General features: G+C 40.1%; 1 protein-coding gene across 3 annotated transcripts in view; it reads right to left on the bottom strand.

The window, feature by feature from the left end:
• TMEM164 (transmembrane protein 164) overlaps window positions 1–8,626 on the bottom strand; it is a 181,695-nt gene that overhangs the window by 87,592 nt on the left and 85,477 nt on the right. The window contains exon 1 of one of the 3 annotated variants that reach the window (XM_011951676.1): window positions 3,514–3,591. The exons of the other annotated variants lie outside the window; for them this stretch is intronic. The gene's annotated coding sequence lies outside the window, so the exon portion shown is untranslated. Of the gene's footprint in view, window positions 1–3,513; window positions 3,592–8,626 lie in introns of those variants that run through there. 3 annotated transcript variants of the gene reach the window in all.

Here is an 8,626-nt window from a genome sequence, read left to right as displayed (position 1 = left end):
AGGATGGGGAGAAATAGGAACACTTTTACACTGTTGGTGGGACTGTAAACTAGTTCAACCATTGTGGAAGACAGTGTGGCAATTCCTCAAGGATCCAGAACTAGAAATACCATTTTACCCAGCCATCCCATTACTGGGGATATACCCAAAGAATTATAAATCATGCTGCTATAAAGGCACATGCACACGTATGTTTATTGCGGCACTATTCACAATAGCAAAGACTTGGAATCAACTCAAATATCCATCAATGATAGACTGGATTAAGAAAATGTGGCACATATACATCATGGAATACTATGCAGCCATAAAAAAGGATGAGTTCACGTCCTTTGTAGGGACGTGGATAAAGCTGGAAACCATCATTCTGAGCAAACTATTGCAAGGACAAAAAACCAAGCACCGCATGTTCTCACTCATAGGTGGGAATTAAACAATGAGAACACTTGGACACAGGATGGGGAACATTATACACTGGGGCCTGTCATGGGGTAGGGGGCTGGGGGAGGGATAGCATTAGGAGATATACCTAATGTATGAGTTAGTGGGTGCAGCACACCAATGTGGCACATGTATACATATGCAGCAAACCTGCACATTGTGCACATGTACCCTAGAACTTAAAGCATAATAAAAAATTATAATTAAAATTAAAAAAAGAAAGTAGGACAACTGCTGAGACTAAGCCGAAGCTATACAAGCATTTTATGTACTGTGCTGTTCACTTTTCCGTATGTTTAAAAATTTTCAGGCCATGTGCAGTGGCTCACGCTTGTAATCCCAGCACTTTGGGAGGCGGAGACGGGGGGAATCACAAGGTCAGGAGATGGAGACTATCCTGGTTAATACGGTGAAACCCCATCTCTACTAAAAAATATATATATACATATATACAAAAAATTAGCCAGGTGTGGTGGCATGTGCCTGTAGTCCCAGCTACTTGGGAGGCTGAGGTAGGAGAATTGCTGGAACCCAGGAGGTGGAGGTTGCAGTGAGCCACGATCACGCCACCGCACTCTAACCTGGGCAACAGAGCGAGACTCCGCTCAAAAGAAAAAAAAAAGTTTCAGACTAAAAGAACATAAAAAACAAGCAAGTAAAGAAGAAAAACATGATAAGCAGAACAGGGAGGCTGGGCTGGCTTTGCCTGTGGACACAAAGATAATTCCCTGGTTGCAGCTGATGGTTTCCCACTTCCTTGTTCTGAACCAAATGGGGCCGCACAACCACAGAGACTGCAGAACATATATATACTTTTTTTCCCTGTGAAATTCAGGAAGTTGGCAACAGCCCCTATCTGGAAGGTACTCAACTGGTAAAAGAGGTTACCTATCTAAAGGCAATTTTCATTCTGAAATTTTACTTATCCAAATGAAAGCAATTTTCTTTCCTTAAGACCCAAATTCTAACAGTGAGTACACAGATGACAAAGTGTCAAGACAAGGATAATGCTATACGTTACTACTAACAATTATTGAGTACCTGGTATATGTTAGATTTCATGCTAAGAAATTTACATGGGTCATCTTATCTAATCATCACTGTTACTCAAGAGGGTGGTTACTATTAATAGCATTCTTTTACAAATGAGGAAATGGAAGCTAAGACTTTAATCTTCGCTCAGGATCACAGAGCTAAGAATTAAGCAGAACTGCAACTATAACTCTAATTCCACTGTACTATTCAAGATCCCTTCAAAACATGTCTATCCCATAAATAAAATGCTGAATTTAACAGAATAGTGTTTAAATACATTATATTATGTTCATCCAAATAATGGAATACTATGTAGCCATCAGAAATCATGTTAAGAATACTTAATTAGATGGGTAAACAATCATGCTATATTTTAAATATTACAAAGTATCAGATGTAGAATGATCTTCATTTTGTTTCTAAAAATGGTGGCTCACGCCTGTAATCCCAGCACTTTGGGAGGCTGAGGCACGTGGATCATGAGGTCAGGAGTTCAAGACCAGCCTCACCAATATGGTGAAACCCCGTCTCTACTAAAAATACAAAAATTAGCTGGGTGTGGTGGCAGGTGCCTGTAATCTCAGCTACTCAGGAAGCTGAGGCAGGAGAACTGCTTGAACCTGGTTGGCAGAGGTTGCAGTGAGCCGAGATCATGCCACTGCACTCCAGGCTGGGTGACAGAGTGAGACTCTATTTAAAAAAAAAAAAAAAGGGGGGGGGATATATACCTACAGAAGACTGAGAAGAAATTATACCAACATATTAACAGGAATTATCAGTTATTATTATTGCATTCTTTATTGCTTTCTGAAATATTTTATTTCTTTTCTTTATAATTAGCATGGATTACTTTTATAATGAGAAAGAAACAGTTCTGCTTCTTCATTACTAACTGCACTGCTTCTATCCAACCTGCCCAAATCTTATCTATTATGCCATACTGCTTTTTCTCCCCCCTTTGGAATTGCTTTTGACCAATATATAGCACAGTAGATTCTTCACTTGGATAAAGTAAAAAGAGGTCCAAAATAATCAGTCCTTATTCCTCTGCTGAGTACTGCTTTCCATGTTTGCGCAGATGGGAAAAGTTGTCTGAACCTTTAGCCTTCCTTTAACCTAATGATGACGTACATCTAAACACATGCTGAAAGCCTAGGAGAAGGGGAAAAAAATAAAAGCAGTCCCTGCTCTAGGAACTTTCAAAGAGAACTTCTGGGAGACTTGGAGAAGATAAAATTGAGTATATGTAAAGGTAGGCAGCTTCTATTGTATGTGGAATGGGAAGAGAGACCTGTGAACAACCCAAAAGCACCTTCCCTCTTCTACGAATTAAGGGAAGAATACACATAGACAGAAGGCAGAACCTGAAAATAAGGTGGCTCCTAGGAAAGCAGACACCTGAGCAGCATTCTCCATTAAAAAAAGGGAAACTGGTCTCCCTGAATTGCTCTTTACTTACTATGGTTTCCTCTTTCCCCTTTAAATCTGCAGCATTCATCAGCAGAGCCTTCTCTCCTTTGCCAATAACTGAGTCTTAATAAGGCTGCTCAGGTCAAAAACAAACTTTCAACTATCTTTTTCAGTGATGAGTCCAATGCTAAGCCAAAAAGCAGCTACCTCCAAGGTGAAGGTGCCAAAAGACTACCCCTTTTTAACTGCATATGACCCCAAACTAAGTCTCAGTTTAGAATCCTTCAGGTTCCAGAGCAGCTGACCAGATGAGCACTGGGAGAGGGGGTACTGAGATGGTAAAATCATTCCAAGACATTTACACTCAACAGGTTCAAACTGAGTCTATCTTATGACCTCAGAGCAGTCCTAGAGATCTGAGGTCTGAATTTCTCCCTGGGGAAAGTCATGCTGTTAAAAAATCTAAGAGTATCATAAATGAAATCTAGAAAAAGAAAGGGCCATGGGGATACTGCACTATCATATCATGTGACCCAAAGGCCAAAAGGATATCAGTCTTGCAATGCCAAGATCACGTGTCAGGCTGCCCCAGTTCTCCATGCCCATCCCCATGCTTCCCTCATCTACCTTGGCTCACATGCAGCCTACAGTCCTCTCTGCATCCAGCAACGCACCTCCTGCTCTCTGCGGCACAGATGAAATTTCATCTCATCCCCTTCAAAAGCTTCTTTAGACTGAGTCAGGTCATTATATGACCAAATAATCCTACTTGCATCACAGATCCACTCCTTTCCTCGCACACATGAAGATGAGCAACTTTAGGGTTTCAGTGGGGAGCAGAGGGGTACTGTACACTTTCTGAGTCAGAAGATGTGTGTCAGCGCTCTGCTATGCACTTTTCTTACCCAAGGCGGGGTGAGGGAAGAGTTCCCTGCGATTTAAACCATACCACTCAGTGACTCACTCCATGAGTTCCCCCACCCTTGCTACATACACATGGATAACCAAGCACATTAAGTGCTGAGTGTTCGGAATACAGCTAAACCGTCTCATTACAACCCAAAGCCTGGGAAACCTTAATCTCTGTTCCCTTTTCCTTCATGTATTCCTTCAAGATATCCCAATTCAGAGGTTGAAGCTGCAGTGAGCTATGATCACGCCACTGCACTCCAGCCTGGGCAACAGAGTGAGACAGTTTCAAAAACAACAACAAACAAGATAGCCCAACTCAGAGAAAGTCTCAAAAGGCTAGTTTCTCTAAGAGGCTCCCTACCCACTGTGAAATTCTTGAGCCCAGGTCTCTAGCTGATAAGGAAGAACCTTAGCCTGGAGGCTGTAGAAACAGTTGACTCAGATTGATGACTGCTCTTTTACTGAGTAAGAGTGTTGTGGTTAATAACTAAAAAGCTAGGATCTTCTAGTCTTGGGAGCTCAGATCAACTACCAGAAGCATCACCAGTCACCATTTGTACTACAAGCAAAAAGAAATGACTGGTTAGCTTTTAAGTTGTTTCTGATATGAACACTTCTGACAGCTGCAGAGGTTTCTCAAGCCTCTAGAGAAGTAGAAAATCCCTGCTCTGATCCTTATGTCAAAGAGTGTGAATGTGAACTCTTGTGTCTCTCCATCTGTAAAGATCGTGGGATTACATCACTAGGATGAACTGTAGCTTTCCAAGATCTCCCCATCCCCATTATGGTATTCCTCTTAAATACTCAAGAAACGTCTCCCACTGCCTTCTAGCTTATTAACAGAGTCACTGTCCTACTGTACATATGTGATTTCCTCCTCTCTCTCTCTCTGCCAATGCTAGATCTAATTCCTCTAAACTCAGAGTCAGCAAAATATGGTCCCTCTGTTTTGGCTTCTTTATTGACATGATTATATACATATATATAATTTTTTCCATCTCAACTGCTAAGTGTACAGTTCAGTGTCATTAAGTACATTCACACTGTTCTATAACCATGACTGCCAGCTATCTCCAGAACTTTCTCATCTGGTCCTCCTGTTTATGTAAATAAAGTTTTATTTGAACACAACCACACTAATTTGTTTGCATTTTTCTGTGATGCTTTCATGCTCCAACAACAGCTAAGTAGTTAAAACACAGAGATCATATGGCTCGCAAAGTCTAAAATATTTACTCTCGGGCCCTTTACAGGAAATGGTTGCCAATCTCTGCTCAAATCCAAAATATACACTGGATTTCTACTTTAAAACACCACCTGGCTAGCAGTCACTAACGTAGCCCCTCTCAATTTCCCATTCAAATGCCTATGAAGATACAGGAAAAGATAAAATTCCCCAAACACTGAAAACTTAGACTGATGGCCAACTTATTACCAGGATCTGGGAGAAATCTCCATTAACAATAAGCCTACTGCTGAAATGAGAAACAACAATCTGTCCAATTCATGCAGCAGCCCACAGAAACCTAAAAGAAGATAGGAAACGTTGAGTCCTTCCACAACTGTCAGCCTCATGGCTTAGAAGCCAAGAGTTCATTTGAAACTGGCAAACTGGATATCCATTTGGACTACATGGCTACTACTTTCAGAGGAAATCAGCAATTCTCAAAACTGGTCTGCATTCATATGGAGACTCTAATTCCCCCAAATCAAAAGGGCAGAAGTGGCAGAATTGGTGCTGGCACACTGTGTACAAGGAGTGAGAGCCCTCACAAGTAACACTCAGATAGTAACACATATGGGAGGCTGTACTGTTTCGCATAGTTTACCTGGTTCAGAGTATCTGAGAACATTATAGTAGGGGTGGACAATTCCATATGGGTCCAGCAGAACCCACTAGATGAGTAGCTGACAGACACTGAAACAGGTTAAAAGCTATGTGTATCAACCTGCCTGCTAACAGTGGAGTTGAAAAGGGTTCTAACCAATATGAGAGAGAATCTGAGCTTGAGGATAGTCAAAGGCAATATACATACCCTGCATTTGATGAAAGACAGATCCTCTTTTGAATATTCATAAACCATACAAAAAACCTGACCGGGCACGGTGGCTCATGCCTGTATTCCCAACACTGGGAAGCCAAGGTGGGAGTATCACTTGAGGCCAGGAGTTCAAGACTGGGCAACACCACAAACCCTGTTTCTACATTTATACATATATTTTTTTAATTAGCCAAGCATGGTGTTGTGTGCCTGTAGTCCCAGCTATTTTGGAGTCAGAGGTGAGAGGAACACTTGAGCCCAGGAGTTTGAGGATGCCATGAGCTATGAACATGCCACTGCACTCCAGCCTGGGCAACAGAGCAAGACCCTGTTGCTTTACACACACACACAAAAAAGGTTTATATGAAAACCTCTGGCAGCACAAGGGCAATGCATATTACTCTGACAACTTAGAGGAAACAAAAATGTCTTAATTTTTTGTATAAACCAGAAGAAATATTTTAGAAAATTGTTTATATCCTCAATAGAATGAAAGAAAGCATGGACTCTATGAAACAAGTATAGAAAGCCACTAGAATAAAACATTGAGAAGGAAAGACAAGCTAAGGTAAGTAGTTCAACAGAGCTAGAAAGAAATATAGAGAAATTAACATTGTAACAAAAAGAAATAAATTTAACATTGGAGACAGCAGAGAGAAAAATCAATCAAATTAATAGTATGGAAGCCAAATCTGAGACTCTCCCAAGCATGCAAAGGAAAAGGAAAATTTATCTTAGAAATTAACAAAGATTGATATTAGGAAATCTATAACATAATATACCAAATGGGAAGATCAAAGTAGAAAACACAAATGAACCTCTTAATAGATTCCTAGAAAACATCAGCTAAACTCAACAACTATTCTTTTTTTTTTTTTTTTTGAGACAGAATCTGACTCTGTCGACCAGGTTGAGTGCAGTGGCGCAATCTCAGCTCACTGCAACCTCCACCTCCTGGGTTCAAGCAATTCTCCTCCCTCAGCCACTCAAGTAGCTGGGATTACAGGCATACACCACCATGCCTACACACACACATATATATATATATATAATATTTTTAGTAGAGATGGGATTTTACCACGTTGGCCAGGCTGGTCTCGAACTCCTGATGTCAAGTGATCCTTCTGCCTCAGCCTCCTGAAGTGCAGGGATTACAGGCGTGAGTCACCACACCTGGTCAACTATTCTTGATTTTTGTAAGGACTTGATAATTTAAGAATAAGGTAATTCCCTAACATTATAAAAAACATCTAACCTAAACCAATAGCCAACATCAGAGCCAACTAATATGAACCACTAGAAACATTTCTATTAAGTGAATCACTAGAAACATTTCCGTTAAAATCAGAAGCAAGACAAGGAAGGACTCTTGCTAGTACTGCTTTTATTTAGCCTTATCCCAAAAGTTCTAGCCAATACAATTGGGTTTGAAATCAAAATAGCAGTTTTGTTCTTTAAAAGGAAATAAAGTTATCATATGGGATCTGATGTGATTAATTTCAAAAATAACCCAAGAGAAGCAACTGAAAAACTATTAGAAATAAGAGTTAAGCATAGACACACAAAATCAAAAATTTTCCTACCTACCAGTAATAACTAGTATATATGAGATACACACACATGCATGCAAGCAACTAAGGAACATAAAAGAAAATTAATAGATTAACATATTATGTCTTTTCCCTGGATGACAGACTCAGTGTTGTGATGATGTCAATGAAATTTTAGGTTTAAAGTAATTCCAATCAAAATCCTGGTAAGATTTTTAGAAGAACCTGAAAAAAACATTCTAAGTTCATTTGGACGAAAGAATGGTTGAGACTAGCCAAGAAAAAAGTGTGGGGCCGGGCGCGGTGGCTCAAGCCTGTAATCCCAGCACTTTGGGAGGCCGAGACGGGCGGATCACAAGGTCAGGAGATCGAGACCATCCTGGCCAACACGGTGAAACCCCGTCTCTACTAAAAAATACAAAAAAAAAAACTAGCCGGGCGAGGTGGCGGGCGCCTGTAGTCCCAGCTACTCCGGAGGCTGAGGCGGGAGAATGGCGTAAACCCGGGAGGCGGAGCTTGCAGTGAGCTGAGATCCGGCCACTGCACTCCTCTCAAAAAAAAAAAAAAAGAAAAGAAAAGAAAAAAGTGTGGGTAATGTGCTAGGCTGCACAGAAAGCAAAGGAAATCTGGCTTACCAGCTATTGCAAATATAAGGGTATGAAACTGGTGGAAAACCCAAGAGAGAGATCAGTGAATAATATAAGCCAAAAAATAAATAAATAAATCCTAGCATATATAAGAATTTATGTATGAAAAAAGTATAATAGCAATAATCATAGGAAAACAGTTATTTGACGAATGGTGCTCTAATAAATGACTCTCTAGGGGAAATATAAGCTATACTATACTTCATACTAGTCACAAAATGAATTTTTGATGGACTGACAAGTTAAATATTTTTAAAACTATTTAAAAACTGGATTATCTATCTAACCTTAGGATGGGAAATGTCTTTTCAAGTGTAAAAGCAATGGAAGAAATTACCATGATCTGAAGGGGGTTTAGAAATCAATCAATTTAACCAATAAAAATGTAAAAACAATCTATATCAAAAGCCTCATTAAAAAGTTAGAAGACAATCTGGGGAAAACATTTATGTGCACAACGTGCAGGTTTGTTACATATATATACATATGCTATATTGGTGTGCTGCACCCATTAACTCGTCATTTACATTAGGTATATCTCCTAATGCTATCCCTCCCCCCACCCCCTCCCCACAATAGGACCCAGTGT

The sequence above is a fragment of the Colobus angolensis genome, unplaced genomic scaffold, assembly GCF_000951035.1.
Source record: "Colobus angolensis palliatus isolate OR3802 unplaced genomic scaffold, Cang.pa_1.0 Scaffold324, whole genome shotgun sequence".
Taxonomy (NCBI): Eukaryota; Metazoa; Chordata; class Mammalia; order Primates; family Cercopithecidae; genus Colobus; species Colobus angolensis.
Note: the sequence above shows the minus strand (reverse complement) of the source record. Positions and strands in the feature narration are given on the sequence as shown.